This window comes from Mesitornis unicolor, unplaced genomic scaffold, assembly GCF_000695765.1.
Source record: "Mesitornis unicolor isolate BGI_N332 unplaced genomic scaffold, ASM69576v1 scaffold12870, whole genome shotgun sequence".
NCBI lineage: Eukaryota > Metazoa > Chordata > Aves > Mesitornithiformes > Mesitornithidae > Mesitornis > Mesitornis unicolor.
In genome coordinates, this window is record NW_010156318.1 from 39,225 (window position 1) to 58,504 (window position 19,280).

General features: G+C 42.7%; 1 protein-coding gene across 1 annotated transcript in view; it reads left to right on the forward strand.

Annotated features, from left to right (window-relative positions):
• Nucleotides 1–819: 819 nt before the first annotated feature.
• The window catches only part of LOC104544467 (delta-sarcoglycan), a gene marked incomplete at its 3' end in the record, with an annotated part of 159,208 nt that continues 140,747 nt past the window's right edge, over nucleotides 820–19,280 (forward strand). Inside the window, exon 1 of the mRNA XM_010189385.1 lies at nucleotides 820–1,003. The remainder of the gene's footprint in view (nucleotides 1,004–19,280) is intronic.

Genomic DNA, 19,280 nt, shown 5'->3' on the forward strand with positions numbered 1-19,280 from the left:
CTGGTCTCACTTCGCAGGCTGTGTTGTCTGGGTCAGGGAAGGATGGTCCTTTGAGTGTTTTCCCATATGCCAGGGATTAGGGATGATTAATGCAATGACAGTGATGAATGGTTGGCCATCTCAGTGCTTCTCTGTGAGGCCTCCACATCCATGTTCAGTGCAAAGCTCTGACCTCTCGGAAACACCGAGCACGTCCAGCAGTGATAGTGAACAAGAAAGCATGGCCATGCCGAGTCCCCACTCTCCCGGAAAATCTCGAGCCGTTTACCTGTTGCTGACCATTGCTTTGGAGGCTGAACTTGGGGAACCTGTTGCTGAGTGTTGGGCTGACAGTCACCACTTCCCATCAGCTGTCAGTCCTAACATGATTGCCTGTTTAGGAGCTTTGAATTCCTTGAGTGTGAGCCATTTTAACAGTGTGATATATTAAAACTGATGCTATGTCTCTACTTTTAATATGAAAGTCCTGTTAGTTGGCAGAAATGCCATAATGAATTAAAATATTCCCTATGGAGAAGTGTACTATTTACTTATTACGATATCAGCCTAGAATAAAAAGCAGCTAGGCTGGCATTCATTTTCTGGGGTAGGGACACTGTTAAAGTACTGTAAAGCAAGAACGGCTTTGCACCACAGTTCTTCAGTTCAAAGATTGCCCTCCAAAGGTGCCACACATGATGGATTGTCACACACTCTTTGTCCTGCCTTGACATTTCTTTTCTATCCGATGTTGTCTTATGTTCTGCTCTGAATCTGCCAAACAACTGACCCCAGAATTTAATGCCCCACCTTCTTCTCTTTCCTTTTTTCTGAACAGCATCTTCTGCAGCTGAGGCTCTGAAATACTGGAGGACAGTGCATCTTCCTCAGGGACACGGACAAGGGGGAGCTGGACCCTCTGGGGAGCTCAGAGAGGAACTGTCCTTGGTGGTCGCCTGAGGAACTTACCTTCACACCAATGTTGCTCTGAAACGAGTTGTGTCCAACATTCAGGTTTGGTGAGGTATGTCATTTTACCCCTGCTCTTGTCTTTTTGCTCTTTTCTGAGTATCTACATATGGGGAAAAGAGCAAATTACCAACCTCTGTGTTTATTGCTGTGTATGTGCCATGCTCGTATTGCCTCTGTAAATAACCTTCACTCTCCCTGTGTTTGCAGAGCGTTCATCAAGAGTGAAGTGTTTTTAAAGTCTTGGGCTTGAGGGGTTGCGTGCTTATATCAAGTGCTTTATTGAGCAAAATGCTCACTGATGGTTGTGCTTTGCTGTTGGTGATGTTTTTACTTGGTGATAAGTATCTGCATTTTGAAAATCCCACTTGTTTTGTTTCACTAATGTCTGCAGTTCAGAGGGTCAGAGATGAAAAACAGAAATGATGCTCAAGTACCCGATTTGTAGTTTAGCCCTCTGCTTTCCTCTGTGCTGTGTATATTCTTGTTGTTTGCCAAGGATGGAAATAATACCAATTTCTTGCATAATAGTATGTGCGCCCTTTGTTGTTTAGCACTTAAAATTTTTGCTCATGTGGAGGTTCTTATATCCACACAAACATTGCCTTGCTTGTGCTGTAAATGTAGTAAGGCAATATGCAATAAACCTTTTAAGAAGAAATTGCAGGCCAAGACTTGAGTAATGTATTGTGAACAAAGCTTTTGCTATAGAAACATTTAGGGTAATACAGCCTCTGATTCTACGGTTTCTTTTATGTAGGTCAGGTTATTTTTGTGAAGGCAAAGTTTCCTGTTTAAAAAAACCCCAAAATTTAAACTATTGGTTCCCAGATCTCAGTAGAATAGTATCAGACAATGCTATTCTCTTTTCATTTAACACATGAGTATTGACTTCTCTTATATGACTGAACCAGCACTGTAGTCTTGTTGAGAAAAGTACAGCAGCAATATAACAGCTGCACTGGTGTTAGTGGAGGGGGGAAACAAATTTAAAAAAAAGAAATGAAAAGTCAAGACTTTCTTAAAAATCTCTAAGAAAACATGAGGCATGCAGGTGAGTGTGCATTCGTTCTCCTGCTTTTGATCTGGTTGCACCGGTAGTGTTCCCTCTGGAAACTGTAGGCTTAAACTCTGACGCTCCAGCAGAGCTCTGCTGCTCTGGAGACTGCCTGTCTCGAGTGATTGCAGAGAAAAGTTGGTGGGAATACCTTAAATTAGGCGCTTAACTTTTAAATGTTGAGTTTGAAGAAAGATCTGTTCTGACCACAGCACATGCTGTTGATTTGTACAGGCGTTTGAAGAAAGCAACACAGCTGTCAGGGAGGAGAGGTTACCGTCATTAAAACCACTGCAGCGCTTGCTCCATTTGTCTGTCTGCTCCGGTGGCACCTGGGTTTGCTGTCATCTTCGCTTTTGTTTATTCCCAAACTGCTGCTCTTGTGATTATAATACCTAAAGGGGAAAGCTGTAGGAGAGGCATTTCATAATCAAGAGGGCTTCTTGACTCTAGCAGAGAAATATTTTGCAATTTATAATGTAGAAATCACAGTAATTTGTTTATTCCCTGCTTCTGTGTGAGATTTGTAGGTGAAAGCATGAAACAGACCACAGAAACCAGCCACACTCAAAACAGGACCTCTGTTAACTTGGATTCTGGTAGATTTTTTGGAGTAGGTTGATTTTCTGGAGCAAGACTGAGATCCAGTATCAGAACACAAGGTCTTTGGCAGGTGACCCTAGATTGTTCCTACGATTCAGGAGAATATTACCAAATTTGAAGAGTGTCAGGTGATTTAGCACTACAAGGAAGCAGCACAAATGCTTTGACTACAGCAGTTTCATGTGATCACACCCTGTGGGTGCCTCTCCACCCAGTAACTTTGGAATCCTGTTTCAACAAGGTTGACAGAAGGGTGAAGGGTTCAAAGATTATCAAGTTCCTGCACATTTTTTGAGGATGCTATATCCACAGAGGGAAGAGAAATCCTTCTACTGACCTTGGGAACACTTTCAGAATGACCTCATACCTTATCAGATATCAAATAAACTTTAACAGTGAGTGACTAAGTATGCTCCAAAATGGAAAAGCTAGAGGACATTCACTTTCTGGCCATCAACGTTAAGTAAACTTAAGATACAAATTTAGAGCAAACCAGACTTCAACACTTTCAGTGGATCTATGTGTTTCAACATGTGTAAAAGCTACTCAAAGTAAAATGCCTTAAAGCACAGCTGACAGGAGATGAGAACGGTCAATGTTCCTGATTCGTTACTACAGGGTATTTGACTGTCCACAGTCTGTGTACTTAATAAAGGCTGTGAAACTTGATAAAGCTCCCAGCATTACACAGCTCTACCAACATGCATCCATATTGAATTGTTTCAAATATCCACCTTAGGCATTCCAGATGGATTGCCCTCGTATCCAGACTGTCTGCATTTATGATACAAAAGCATTTCTCCCATGTTATCTTGAATTATAACTCTCACATGCACATAAGCGTGTGCGTATTTATATCCACATAAACCCTAGCTCTGCTACTTCAGTCAGTGACAGACTATACAAAAATTAACGTTGTCAATTACTAATTATAGCATGCCCACAGATACAGTTCTGAAAGTGCAACAAAGTAACATGTTTGATAATTTTAGAGAATTACACCTTTTATCTGTTCTATCACACTTGAATGTTTGTACTTTAATGTATTATTATAAATACAGAACAGCAAGATCAACAGATAACATGCTCTAAGCCAAATTTAAGGACATGCTGTATGGACCCCTAATTGCTCAAAGAACGTCTCCTCCTCATTCTGTCTTTTTAAGATCAGTTAAATGTAAACAAATTAACTTCCTATGCATGTTGCTTCTGAGTGAATTACTTTTCATTTCTAGAGTGGTTTTCCATCACTATGAGCCTTTTCCTCTCCCTTATGCACCAGCAAACATACTGATACAATTTAAAGGTCACGTTCTTTTCAAACTGACAGGGCCCTCCAAAATTTTGACACGAGTCCCTCCAAGAACCACACCATACAAACGGAAAGGAATTAAGTAAAGCATCCTTTGATGTAGGCTCATCATGTGAGCTGATTAGAAAATGTAACCATGGAGAGAGGTGGTTCAAGGTGTGACAAGACAACCTTTCGAAGAAAGGAGTTGTCACGTTGATAATAATGAGCAAGTACTGGACATTGAAAGAGGGGGTGAACACGCAGGATCAATGGAGTTACAATTGCCTTCAGTAACTAAAACCACCCCAAAACCAAATCTCTTTTCTAACTTTTGTTTCTTGAAACTCCAAGATAAACATTTAAAATGATCAGAGTATTTCATCTTTGTAGTTCAAGTTAAATTTTAGCCAAAAAATACTGAAAAGTATATTAATAACATTTCAGTTGCTTTGCTTACTCTTTCACCTGGTAAAAAGTGATACCTTAAAGTTCAAAACCAAATATATAGAGTTTGCATTAAAAGTTATGGTGATACAGATTGATCTGCATTACAAGTTAGTTCATGTTTAAGAAAATAGCACTGGCTTTGAATTGCAACACCCACACCTTGAAAAGAAATGATACGGGCACCTGCCCTGGCTGAGGTGCTTCTGGGCTCAAGAGTGGGCACCAAAGCACTTTGACAAGTGTTAGACAAGACTCTTGGGCAAGCTGGCAAGAATCCTTGCAGCAGGAGCATGGCAATGAGTTGCTGTGAAGGCCACCAGCTTGCCACGTGTCCAGTTTCCAGTTTTGTCTGCAGAGAAAAGAACGGCTGCGGAGGCAGCGTGAGTCAGCATGCTAGAAACTTGGGAGAGTTGCACTTTATGAGATGATAGGATCCCATCCTATGGGCCTTCAAGAGAGCCACCAAAAAAATATAAAAAAGCCCACAAGAAAAAAAAGAAAAATAAACTAACAAAGAAGCCCAGTGAGGCTGCTATTCGTCAGCAAGTATGACAGTTCCTCATGAGATGAAAAAACCAGGAGTATCCCCTGGACTACATTCTAAGCCCTCTCCCCTCAGAACCTAACCCTGCTCTAGAACCATACAGCTCGTCTCTTCTCCCAGGTAACAAGCAATAGGCCCAGAAGAAATGGTCTCAAGTTGCACCAGGGGAGGTTTAGATTGGGTATTAGTAAAATTTTTTTCACTGAAATGTTATCAAGCACTGGAGCAGGCTGCCCAGGGAAGTAGTGGAGTCACCATCCATTGAGGTATTTAAAAGATGTGTAGACGTGGTGCTTAGGGCCATGGTTTGCTAATGGACTTGCTAGCGCTAGGTTTACAGTTGGACTCAATGATCTTAAAGGTCTTTTCCAACCTAAACGATTCTGTGATAAATCTTCCTTGCAATGAGCACGTGTGTTTTGCTGGGTAAGCAGGGTGCCCCAGGGTGTGCAAGGATCCACACCAGAGTGGCTGGGTGCTGGTGTGACCCTGGTGCTGACCCTGCCTTGGGCAGGATGGCGGTGAGATGAGCCCCCCACATCCTTCCCACCTGAGTTGTTCCAGCTCAGTCTAAAGTTCGTTTCTCAGACTGCAGAGTGAGTATTGCTGCAGTGCTGAGGTGGCACAGGGTTTTCCATACTGTATTTATGTGAAACTAATATTTAGGCATTAAACCTTTAAGTTGGACTTTGGTCATGTTTCTGCATTTTACTTCGTGACCATCAGATCTAAACGTGGTTCTTATTTAATGAAAGCTTGCACTTAAGGAAACTTGATCTTTAAGAGCATTGCAGATTGAGAATCTTGTGCTAAAGTTTAAAGAGTTGGCAACACTGCTGTTGTTCATTCAAGTACCTGAGGTTCTTTTTTATCCTTTCTCTTCATCGTTGGGGTTCATGCAAACTTATAGAATAATTGACTACCATCAAATTTATCTGTTCCCATGACACCCTTGTAAGACAGAAGTGCTACTTATCCCCATTTTACAGATGGTGACTAAAGAACAGAGTCAATTCTAGGTCACTTTTAAGCAGTAAACATCTGTCTCTGATTTGTGTGCAATCACAAGTGCAAAAGGTGCATCTGATACCCACAGCTGGAGGCAGGAGGATAGCCCTGGCTGAGCAGCTGAGTCCGTAGGGCAAAGCAAAAGATTTGGTTTTGGATCCATTTGAGGTCACTGCTCTGATCTAAGCCAGTTTCTTCCACATGTCCTGCTCTCCCAAGTCGAGGGGTTTTTAATTAAGTGATTAGAGTAACACCAAATGACATCAGGACCCACGTTTGCTCCATATCTCTGCTCTAAATGGCAACATATGTCCAATTAGTGTTAGCTGAACTCACTCATCTTTGCAGCAGAATGCTGTTTGCTCGTGTGAGACAAGCAGATTCCCTTTTAGCAGCATTTACGCAATTGTGGTGATGGTAATCTTACTGTGTAAGGAATTATTTTACATGGATCTGTAGATAACATGCAGAGTAATATTTTTTCCTTAAATTACTCATTTTTAGATTAGTAGGATCTAGTTAGTAAAACGCTCTGTTGTGCTGAAAAAGCACATTTAATAAATACGTAAGAGAAAAATTTTAAGTAGCCATTAAACATAGTTAATAAATTTTATCTCGCAAGTAGAATTGGAAAAAACCCTGTTCATTTAATGTGTTTTATGAATCTCGTAGCAATTAATTGTCTTCATTACATGGATATAAAACCTCAATGTAATTCACCTTTTTCAGATGAATTGCTTTGGAATGTCTCCCTTTGCTTTGCTTAGGCTGTAACATCAATTCTCTTTTTTTAAAAGTTGAATCTCAACATCACATTTTTTTACTATTCCCTAATATGATGTAAGTCAGTTCAAGATAACCAAATCTCTTTGCATTACAAGGCAGTGTTGCAGCTGTGAGGATCTGGTGCAGCTGAAGCAGAGAGGTTGCATGTTCAGGTACTCCTTGACCTGGAGCAGTGCAGTGGGCAGTGAAGTATCCTTTACTCTCTCCCTGTATTATGTGGTCTGTTAAAAAGTTATTATATCTCTCTTCAAATCTGTCTTCCTTCTTATGTAGTTTCTTTTATGAAATCAGAAACAAACACTGATTTTATGTGTCTCTATGTCTGGATGTCAAAATAAAACCTTAATGCAACTTTCCAGTGGCTCGGTGAGGGGCAGATCTACTGGCTGTGGGTGAAAATGTGTCAGCAAAATTGTCCTCCTTACATGATTGAAGGGAAAGTTCAGTTGGAGGGTCACGGGTTGTCTGCTTGAATTCCCAAAGTTAAATTCAAAGGTTTATTTTGAATGAAGTCTTTATTCTTCTTGACTGAGTTTTGCACACCAAATAGGAAAACAGGACATCATGTAGGATCACTTTTTACACTTGTTTTTTATCAGGGAGCATGCTGACCTTGTTTGTTTGAGCAATATTTATGCAAATATTTTCTAGTGTTTCCCTGAACTGTTTTGCCAGGGTGAGGAAATAAAGTCGCTATTATGTTTGCATGTTTTGTTGCAAGATCAGCAGACTGGCTGTTAAGGTATCAATTCCCTTGATGACACCACTTCTGTAACCCTATTCAGTCAGCTTCTCCTGACAGGGCTTTTATTGAATCCATCAACCTGACACATATCAAAGCACAATTTCTGATAACAAATATCTTGGTGTAAAATGAATTAAAAAGCTGATATCAGCAGCAGAACTGAGTTAAATTTCTGAAAGGAAATAAGAAACTCCAGAACTAGCATAAGATTCTTAAGATATCAATCACAGAACAGTAATATAATAGTCCTTCACCTGTACTCTTGAAGTACTGAGAAGTCAAGGGGTCTGCTCAAAGTCATACAGATGGGCTTGTTCCTGTGGCTCTGCCTTCTTGCACATTGGAGTTTGTAGCGTTGCGTTGGAGAGCATGATGAAGTGCTGGTTTATTTTCTCCTGGAGCCCTTTCTCCTATGAGGACCAATGACCTCCTTTTAATTACTTTGCACTCTGGTCTTTGAGAAATATGGAGACTGAGTGGTGGAAAATGCTGACCAAGATCTGAATGGAGTAAAGCTGCTTTCTCTCGGAAGATGAAGCATTTTGGAGCCCCCCTTCCCAGCCACCATGGGCTGCTGCTTGGCAACCCATGTGGACCATGTCTTATGCAGTCCAACTGGAGTGGAAAAGGGTGTGTGTTTATTTGAGCTGCAGATGGTTTTAAATCACCTGGCTCAAAACCTCCTTCTGAGAACAAGTTTCCATATCTGCTTGCAGCCTTCTCCTATCTTATTCTCCCCATCCTGCTTTTCCATTCCCTTCAATTTTGTGTCTCTTAGATGATAGCAGCTTCAGGCAGGGCCTTTGCACTGGTACTGCTCTCACTGCACCCAGGCTCGCTTGCCTCTTACTTTTGGCTGGCACACACTATAAAATATTAGCTAATAATAATAATAATAGTTTTTGCTCTGTGATGCTTCTGCTCTTTGTATAAGTATCCACTGGCAGTTTGCAGCCTAGCAAAGAGGAGGAGGAGGGTGGTCAATGGTTGATGGGAAAAACCAATTATGAACTACCATTCTCCTGCCATGTAGTTAAGGCAGTTCTGCTTTCCAAGCTTTACATCCAGCCTTGCAGAAAAAAGGAGAATGCTGCATTTCCTTTCTTGAATAGTGGGAATGTTGCCAGAACAAAGCTTAGTGGAAAACGTCCCATGTGGGACTGATCATTCAGAGTGCTCTAGAGCCTGTACTGTTCTGTCTGCAGCAGTTATGCCACCCAGACAGTAATTTTTACCTTTCGTTGGACAAATGTTAGCTTAGTTGTGCATCTGAGTTGATAAAGGGTCGTGTGTGTGATGGGGAAGTCGCCCATGTCCCATGTACAGTTAGGAAGTGACATTTTGTGTTTCTCTGTAGTGGTGATTTGGTGACGTTCGGGTTCAGATGAGCTACAGCTTGTTTTATTTTCGTCCTTCGGATGACATATTTATTTCATAATGATCCACAGGAAACTGGCCTGTGGTGTAGAGGGGGAAGAGTTTGACAGGCACCGTGTAGCCCTGGGAATGTAATTACTTAAAGGAGCAATTCTGTCCCTGAACAACCTCTGTCTCAAGGATCACAGAAATAATTGCTGGAAGTCCCCGCACCGTGTGTACTTCAGGAGCTGTTCTGGTCTCATAATTGCATGCTGGGTCCTACTAGCTTGAGTTGAGCACTGCAGAGCCACAGTTCAGGTGCCAGAGATGCCTTTTTATAGATAACTCTGTAGGATGCATGCAACAGCCTGTACAAGTAACCATTTTGGAAAGCCCTGACAACTTTTGTAAGGGATTATTTGGGGCTGAGCTAAAGAAACGAGCAGTTGGTGTAACTTTCCTCAATGAAGCCTTTGTGTAGTCTAAAGGGTATTGAAGTGTACAACGGAAACAGCCTTGCAAAGCCACAACAGTAACTGGTACGAAGTGTTACAGAGACACTTTCATGTGTTAAGTGTCTCTTTAGACCCAAAAGATCTTTTAGGCTGTTCAAGTTTTCAGTTAAGGTACCAGAATTCTCCACTTTGCCCATTTTTATTATGAAATTTATTGTCACGGTTGCTGACTTATTTGACAGTTAACTGATGCTCTAAGAAATAACAAAGATTTTGTAAAGGGTCAAATCGCTGCCTGGTGAAAGTCACTGACTCAAATCATGATGGCGTGGCTTCCAGGTTCCTCTTCCGGAGCTCCACCTCCTGACTGACACAAGCCTCTCTCTAGTGCTGTCATGCTGAGTTTTTGCAGCCAGGGGCCTGTATTCGGAAGAACAAACCTGTTGTACAAGTTCTTGGGATGTGCTGCAAACTATAATGAATATGTTTAATGAAAGGAAGCTGAAATATACTGAAAACATTTGGAAATAAGGGAGAACGCGTGCAGCCAAGCGTTAGCTGTGAATGGAGAGTTCTTGTTGGCATCGTTTAACGGGAGCTTTCTAGCTTGTAGTTTCTGTGGGGAATACATAGAAAACAGTAAAAACTAGAAAGGCAGGATGGCTGGAGGTGAATGGGAGGAGAAGCAGCTGCCTTTCACCTCTGGGAGAAAAGGAACAGTGAAGTGAGCAGCATTTGTGTTCACAGCCCAATGCCCCTGGGAGTCTCTGCCTCCCAGGTACTGGGAAGGGGCCAGCAGAGACCCTGCTGGCACTGGCACCCTCTAGGCAAGGTAGCGTTGTATTCCTTCACCACAGCAAACATGTCTGTGGTTTTCTTCTGACTCGTCGATTGATAACAGGGAGATTTTAATTATTATTTTTCCCACTACTAGGTGAAGTAGCCAGCTCCGTGTATACCTTACCAGACAAGCTTGGTGCCTTTTGACATTAATAGCCGTATGCCTTTTCCCCTGCATCAGGAACTGGCCCGTGACCTTTTTCAAGACTTTCTTTCTTCCCAATGGTGTTGTGCTTTACAGTCTTAATGTTGTGTGAGAAGGAACTCTTTATTTTTGCATCAGATGCCATACAGAGATTTGGGCTGGGGGACCAACAAGTTGATGTGCACTCAAGCTGTGTTGTGATGATGCCATAACCCGCACAGATGGAGAAGCTGAGAACCGAAGCATTCAGAGTAAAGACTGTAAAAAGCAATGTGAGGCTTTGGAGCACGCCATTACCCTGGCAGACCTCGTACACCTGTCAGGTACTGGCAGCTCTCAGCTTCTCTCCTTCTGTGCAGCAATATTCTGGAAGATCGGCACCAGCATGCTGGGATAGAGAACATGTAAATAAAATAAAGAGAATTCAGGAAGTTTTTTTACAGACCCCTTTGTGCTTTATTTATGAAATTGGGTAGGAGAAGTGGTCCTGACTGCCACTGCAGCTGAGGGGACCTTCCAAAGTGTTGCAGAATTTGTGAGTGAAGTGGGGAGGTGGTCCTCTGCAGTGGTGTGCTGTCCCAGGGCTGTCACCAAAACAGAGGATCAGCATACTGTGCTCGTGCTTGCATCCCGTTCTTTGGTGGCTTCTCTCCTGGGATTTTCACTGCCTGTTGGTCTCTTACCACTGCCCTGTAACTGATGAACACCACCACAGAGGAAGCTCAAAGGGCTGCTCTCCAGCTGGACAAGTCCCAGTGGCCATGCTGGGACCTACCCTGAACTGGTGGGACAGCCCAAGTGCTGGGTGCTCAGTTGCACAGTCTGGCACACTGGAAAACTGGTGCCATCGTTTGGGATGAGTCCATATGGAAGACTGGCAGCGGGAGTGGGCTGGGTGCACTGAGCAGCAGTCACTGTGCCTTGGGCGAGTACCATCCATTTGCTGGAGAGCAAGGGTGCTGCATGCTGGGCTGGCCTTTCTTGAGAGGAGGGACTAAGTGTAGGGGTATTGCTGGGAATAAGGAAGGCCTCTGCATTGGGATTTGTGTTTGTGTGTGACCCCACATAGTCATACAGTACCACCATCCCCTGTTACATGAAGGCTTTGTGTTCCTGTTGGCTGTGCTGAAGTGGATCTGGGAGGGTGGCCAGGGAGGTAGGAGGACATTTAGCCATCCATGCACTGCAGTTTGCTCAGACTGAAGTCTCTTTCCTTCTTTTAGGGCCACTGAAAGTTTCCCCTGCAAGTTCCTTAAAAGTAAAGACAGTGAAACAACACCAAAACAAGTCTTTCTCATTAGGAAGGCTTGCAGGCACCTCTCATTGGCTTGGGGGCAAGGGGAAGGGGAGTGGGCAGCCCTGCACTCTGCTTGTTTTCTGTCTGGGAGGAATTTCCAGTTGCTAATGATTAATTCAAACATTTCTTGTCATGAGTACAGTGTGCACAGAGTGATAAATCTGTGGTGGGTTAGAGGTGGAGGTTGCTCGGTGCTGACAATTAGTTTGAGCCACAGGCTTTGCTTTCATTGGCATTTTCACAGCATTAACCCAGACCTTGTCAATTAAAATCCAGACACATTTTGATGAGGGACATCTTCTTCTAATGATAATTGTAATAATATCACTTTTATTCATTTAAAACCTGTCAGGCAGGCCATGTTTCCTGGAAAATAACTGCCCAAGTTTCGTATTGCCTAAATAACTAGGAAGTACGTTTCAGTTTTCTGAGCTGACATTTCATCAAAAATAACTAAAAGCAAATGAGGCCATAGCTGTTCATCTTTGAACACTTACCAACTTCAATCAAGGTAATTTGACTTTATCTGCTAAAACAAGCAGGTTTATTAGCCTTCACTTTGGAGGCTAATAAACATTTGATAATTGCCTAAAGTTGATGATGGGGATTTATACTATTTATTACTGGCTTTTCTAACTATTTGACAGCGTCGCTCCAGAGCGTGTCCTCAGCAGTGATCCATTTATGCAGCTCACCTGTTCATTAGATGGAGGAGGAAGCCTGGTTGTAAGGGCTGATTAAGGAACTTATCCGAGTTGCACAAGAAGTCTGCAGTAGAATAAAACCCAGAAATCCTGAGTCTGTTCTACACCATTAACTGCACTGGGTTTGTTATGTGTTTATGTGTCTGTAAATATTATACTTGGAATCTCTGTCAGGCCATAAAAATGAGTATTTAATAGTTGGAATGGGAGTGATGTATCCAATATCAATTAAATCCATTGTGGTTTTATTTTAGTATGGCATGAAAAGAAAATAACCAAGTGAAAATAGTGTTTAGTTTTGCATGGAAAAATACTTTTCATTTCGCTGAGAGGTAGTTGATAAGTGAAATTCTAGGGTAGGGAAGCAAAAAGCTGTATCCAGTAAGACTGTACCTAGATCTTGCAATGTGTTTGGTCTGTGCATGTCCATATGAGTGGAAAGGGCAGCATTTCTTTTCATTTAGATGTTCTCTTCTAAGTGGCGATTCAGTGGCCTTTAGCCAGAGCACATGTATTTATTTCCTTTATTTTTTCTCTCATTCCTTTAAAATCTAGGTTCTTCAAATATTTAGCACTTGTATGTTTAAAAACCTCATCTGTGTTATAAATGTGCTGCGTCTCTGGTCCTTCTCTGAAAGGTGCAGAAGAAAGAAGTCTGATTAATTAAAAGCACCTCTTGGTGATGCCGTAATATAAGTAACAGTAAGTCTGCCTCATTTCTATAGCAACTGGAATAATGCCACCAGTTGTTAGTAGTTCAAAATTCAGAGCATAGCATGGACTCTGTGCAGGAAATCCAGGCACAAAATATTGTATTGAAAAGAGCTTGAGTAATAATAACTGAGGAGTAAATGGGGTTGTGCTGCTGTGACTGTATTCTGGGTGTTAATAGTTGTGTTTTTAGTAAATACAAATACTAATCCACCTCTGCTCTGGTAGGGCTCTTTTTTTCCTTTTCCAGTATGAATTGGCAAGCCTGTAATCTGCATTCTGGTGTGCATAGAGATTGCACTGACAACAGCATAGCTTGAAGGCTGTAAATATTACCACATATTTTTCCAGTGAGTCTTTAGCAACTGAGCTGTGTGTGTGTGTGTCTCATTACTCTTCTTTTTTTTTTTTGAGTGCATTTTTAAGCATTAGAGATGATCAATAAAACCTGACCTACCTTTGCAAGTTAAATAGGCCTGATTTGAAACTACCAGGCTTAAAGAGATTCAGATTTGCTAACAGTGATTTAAGAGCAAGTGAGGTCCATTTACATGCTATTTCTTTTCCACTTTTGAGGCTTGAATTGTATTGGAAAATCTGTCACATTGCACATTTGAGCATGGAAGTTGCAGCTAACACTTTATTGAGCATGTCTTTATGTAGCAACTGCCTTATTACCTCTCAATTCGTTGTACCTTACCGAAAGAGTAATATAATTAATAGATATGGAACATACCTGACTGTGCAGAGTGAAGTCTCCAGGAACTTTAAGGAGTAATTTCTGTCGGTCACTTTTGGTCTTTGGGAGATGTCCAAGGGGAAAAAAAAACAATGTACAATTTTGAAAAAAAGACAAGAAAATAATAAAAAATCCAAAGATTGAGGAGAACTGAATCCCAGCTATAAAGTTGTATGTTCATGATGTTCCTTGCGCAAAGATAGAAACTGCTCAATGACAGTTTGGGGTTTTTTGTTATGCAGGTGGAGTTATTTTGAAGACTTATTCTATAGAGACCTCACTGAAAATATCAGTATGTTGAACAGTGTTCAGAAGAGGCTTCTGAAATGGAGACAACACCCAACAGCACCCAAGTGCTCAGCTGGTTGGGTCCCTGCTGCCACTGAGAGCAGCTCTGGAGGGTGGCTCAGTGCTGCCATTTCTCCTGCTCCTCTGTCCCACCCGGCTGCACGCTGGGGTGCTGCAAATGCAGCCCTTTTACCATTCACTGCTGATTTTCTAATGGCTAAATTTGTTGTTTAACCCTTTGATGACAATTTGGAAGTGGAGGCTGGCAGGGCAGCACTCCCCGCAGCGCAGGTCTGGCTGGGCATGAGGAAGGGTTGGATTGATGCTGTACAGCCGTCGTTTTTCTCATCTCATGGCTTTTAAGCTTTTAATTTAAAAAACTGAAAGCTGTGTGGGATGGTCATGTGTCATGAAAGACAGGTTTGGTGATACAAATTAAATACTTTATCGGCTTAAAATTTGTAGGAATAAGTAGGTCATAAAATCTTCCAGCTAGAATGTTGTGTCCTGCAGATGTTATCTCTGTTACAGAAAACTGGTTTAGGATGTTTTAAATATTTTTATGGAGCTTGCTCGTCATAGCCATTCAGCAATCTGTTAGACAAGTTTTCATTCCTGTTGTATGTAATGTGATGCCTCCGGAGGCTGCAGCTGAGATTGGACACAATACCTGCATTTGTTGTGAGTGTGTCTCAGTTTCACAAGGTGACTGTGCCAGCCACTCCTCTCGTCTGCCTGGGTCAGGATTAGAGCACGAGGTGTGTGGACTAAGGAAAAGCCATCAAAAGGCACAATTGCTCAAATATTGGTGGATACCTCTATTATTTTACATGGGCTTTGTGTGTGTTAATCATACTCTGTTGGAGTATTTATTAATAAACATTATTCTTCATGAGCCATTTTGTTCATAAATTGTTTTATCCATCCGTATGACCAGTGTGAGCCCTGCTGTGCTCAGTGCTGGACAGCGAGGTCGTATGTGACAGCCCTTGGCCCAGAGAGTTTTCCTGTTAAAAACACAAGTGTAGTGGGTGAACGAGACGCATTTGCCAGTGAGCGTGGAGGCGACAGATGGAGCAGAGCGGTGAAGATGAAGGATGCGCAGAGCTCCGTGTGTTGCGGGGCATCGATGATCAAAACTCCTCTTTGTTGTGGTGCCTGTGTGAGGCTCACAGCAATCAGGGATTTGGTTTGCTGAGACTAACTCCTGCCTTGTTAACTACTACTACTTGATTATTTCTGTCTATATCCATCTGCTGCCTCTTTTCTGTTAGAGCTGCAAATTCCTCAGGGTTCAGACAGCTTTTTATTTTCGTGTTTGCGCAGTACTGAATTCAGTGGAGTCCTGGCCCAGGGTTAACACTGGTAGCAGTTAGCAGTGGCATTTACACGTGAAAATAAGACACCGGGAAAACAATTATTTTCGTGTTCTGATTATCATTATTTGCATTCCAACATCCGCTGAATCTTTGAAACTGAAAAATTATTTAAATAAAGGATACATGATTAAAATCATTATTATAATGTTCTCTCCCACAAATAGTTCCATGCAGGAAATGCAATTTTTTTTTAACGTGGTTGTTTATACATACATCTGTATTTATCTGGCAAATAGATTTTATCCTACAGCCTGCTGGCTGTCGCTTTCCTAGGTGCTTATTCATATTTAATATAGCTCTCCCGTGTATTTGCATACATAAATACACCCTTGTTTTTAGCACCTGTTGGCATCTTTTAATTATAGATTGACCCTGAGGCTGTTGGCTCTGCGGTGTGTGCAGCCGCAGCTCGCTGTACGTTGCGTATTGTTCTCCTTTCCCAAGACCCGAGCCCGCTTGGCGCTGACCCGCAGCTGAAGGTTCCCGTCCTGGCGCAGCGCCACGGCTAAGTGCCTTTCAGCGAGTTCTCGGCTCTAATCCTGAGCTGATTTCTGGGATGCAATTCACTGCTACGGTTATCATATCGAAAGGGGAGTGATTTACATTTCCTGCACGTCTCGGTGTTGCCAGCCTTGGAGAATGCTGCAGAGAAAAAGTTAACACAGTTTGATAAAATAGCAAAAAATGAGCCCATTTACAACGTTGCATCTTACGCTGTGGAGGAATTTGATGCAGACGCAAAGTTGGCACTAAGTACAAATGCAAGCTGTGCACAGAGATTAATTTTGGGGCTTTTTTTGCTTCCTGGGGAAAAAAATAGGAAGATTGTCCCTAAAGGCTGAATGTGTGGAGAGCTGTATGCTCGCCTTTGTGCGCCTTTCCTCTTTATCTTGATTTCTTATTGTGTTGCCCCTTAATGTGTCTCTCTCCTCTCGATATTCATCCAGACTAGTGTCTGCATAACACATTATCTTTGTTTTTATCTGATCCCCTCGGCCCTCTGCAGCTTCCTCTCTGAAAAGGCATTGAGCAGTCACGCCAGCATCATTTGTACAAAGTGAAACACTTTACATTGAGATATTTTAAGCACGTCCATACTGGAAATGCCATAGGAATGGGAGGGCTGCAGCATTGGCTGCTGATTCGCATTCAGCTGCCCGTATTTGTATGCAGAAGCAGACTCGGTGGCGATCTCGCATTCGTTTCCTGTGTATCAATTACTTATCAGTAACGCACAAGCCCAATTAAGGAACTGGAGGGAGATTGTAGTGCTGAGACCTTGGCTGTGCCTCCCTCGTCCAAAGGGGCAAAGAGCTGGAACATGAGTTGAAAAGTCCCTTTTCAGAGTTTGCATGGAGGAGGCTGCACACAGTTGAGTTTGGAGAGGCAGAGGATTTATCTGGTGTAGGGGACTGAACTGGTGATGCTGCTCATCTCTGAACCAGATTCCAGCAGTCTGGTCTAACTTTGGCTTTATTTCCTATTTTTTACAAGCACCTTTCTTGGACATATTTGCTGTGCTGCAGTGAGGTGTTGTGGAAAAGAGAGACTCAATGAAAATATAGTGGGTGAAGCTTTCTCAAATTTACTGCACCGTATCTCTCTCATTTGAGGTTTTAACGTTGTGTACTCTCAGCTGCAAATACCGCAAGCCTGCCAGGACTGACAACAGCTCCTCTGCAGGGTTTGTAGTCCCAGCTCAGGGGTTTTTTTTTAGGCATTAGTGAGTAGAGGTCACCAGAATTCACCTTCAGGCTGTTCTGGGCAGGGTATTCCTTCCCTCCAATTCTATTTCACTTTTCTTCCCTGCATCTCACGTAAGAAATATCTTTGGTCCTGTCTGCATTTTACCCAGCTTTAAAAGGTTTGAAATTTTGCTTAGCTCTCCCTTAACTTTAGCAAATCCTTTAAAACCAGACCAGAGAGGTTGACAGCACCAAGAAAATACCAACATGCCACCCTGATTAGTTTGTGTGCCTGACTTCCCCTTCCTCCTAACTTTGACTGCTGCTTCTTGTCATCTTGGATTTAATCTTTTTATTTTCTGTGTTGGTTTTTTCCCCTCCTTTTCCTTTACTGTCTTTGAAGATTTGCACTGCCCAATGCTGCCGCCTCACCGCGCTGTTTGAATCTTAATGCAACTGCCCTGGGAAGAAATCACACTCACCCTTCAAACTGTTACATCTCTCTTCATGCATGATGTCCAAAGAGAAGATAATTCCTAATTCTGGATCCTGGAAATTAAACCCAACATGTCCCCATGTTGCTTTATCCAGACGCAATGTAAACTTCAGTGGAAATAAAGCCACAGTGTGGGTATTTGGCTGGCATGCAGCCCTTTTTTGCATCACTCATCCCTGATAGAAAGGGATGCTTTGCATCTTTCTGTCTCATTTTTTTTCTATTCTATTTTTTTAAGAACTGATTTCCTTAGGGAGTTGTTAATGTTCAGGGCTTTTTTCCCTGACATTTTGGACAATGATGTGACAACACAAGTGCATCTATTACTCTTCTGCTGGAGCTGACTGAAGCAAAGGGCTTGATGGATAATGACCACATTTTCCAGCAGCGCCTGATGTACATGTGAGGAGAAGGCTGAGTGACTTGCATATAAAACCAAACTATGCTGGGTACAAATTCTGAACACAGAAGTAGAGGAGAAGACTGGGAACAGGTTGCCTTCCATCGTGAGGTCCTTATTTCACTCCCCTTCTCCCTGTTGCTGGAAATGTGGTGCTTTCTGTGTTGCGGCAGTGCAGGTTGTGGTGTGGACAGCAATAATCTCTTTCATGGGAAGGAGAGGCAAAGGGCAGGAAGCTCGTATGGCACGGAGAGCTTTGAGAAAAGGAGGTCGTACAATTGAAAAGAGAGCATCGCTTCACCTTTGCCTGCTGAAGAAATCTGATTCTCCTTTGCCTTGAGTAGTCAGTTTACACCTGTGCAAATTGCATGTAAAACAGCACGGGCTGGAGCTTGCATTTGGTGCTGCTGGGGGTACCTGTGACCTTCAGGCAGAAGGGGAGGGAGCTGGAGGCTCTGGACCTGGGGGTCAGATGGCCGGTTGAGCAGCACGTCCCACCAGGGCTTCTTGGACTGACAGGTGAGACACGATGGCTGGGTGCTGTGGACCTTTTGCTAAAGAGGATACTGCTCTGCTTTGTATTGCTCAGCGTAGACTTGCTAAAGCTGATTCTGAACCTGCGCAGTTGGGAGGGCGTGAGGAGGAATGGGGGTTACAGTGGGAAAGGATGAGGTGCTCTTCCCTCCCTGGTCCCCAGCACATCACTTAGGCATGATCCCCAGGACCACTAACTCACGTCTCCTTCCATTTCCTCTCTGCAAGACTACTGTGAGAAATGATCCAAGGTTCAAATAGTTTTCATGGAACTGGAGAAGGAAAAGTGTAAGACTGCTTTTACCAAAAGCATAAGAGGGAAGGTCAGACTGGCTGCAATTTGCACCTGGAGTACAGGGAGAGGATGGGTGGCAGTTCTGCCCTCAGGTGCATCATTTCATGAGCAGCACGTCAGGAGTCTGTGGCAGGGTAGGAGTCCATGGACTTCTCTGGAACCTAATGAAAATACATATTTCTTAAATGACTGACCGTTAAATGGGATTTTAGGCTCAGGAAGCAACTTACAGGGGAGATTTTCATGTCCCAGTGAGGTCCATTTAAGTCTTGATGCCGTAGCAGCCCAAGCTACAGTCTTTGCATCAGAAGAAGGTCTCCAGGTAGACCTTGAGTGTTCAGTTTGCACAGAGCACACCTTCATAAATGTTTGTGAACAAACGGGAAATTGCAGTGTCTCAACAGAAGAAAGTAGCAGAATGGAAAAACAGAGCCCAGGTTGAGTACCTGTTTCTGGAACAAATTTTCTGTGAATGATTCAGCTGGCTTTTCCATGCTTTGGATTTTCCATCTTTCCAGGGC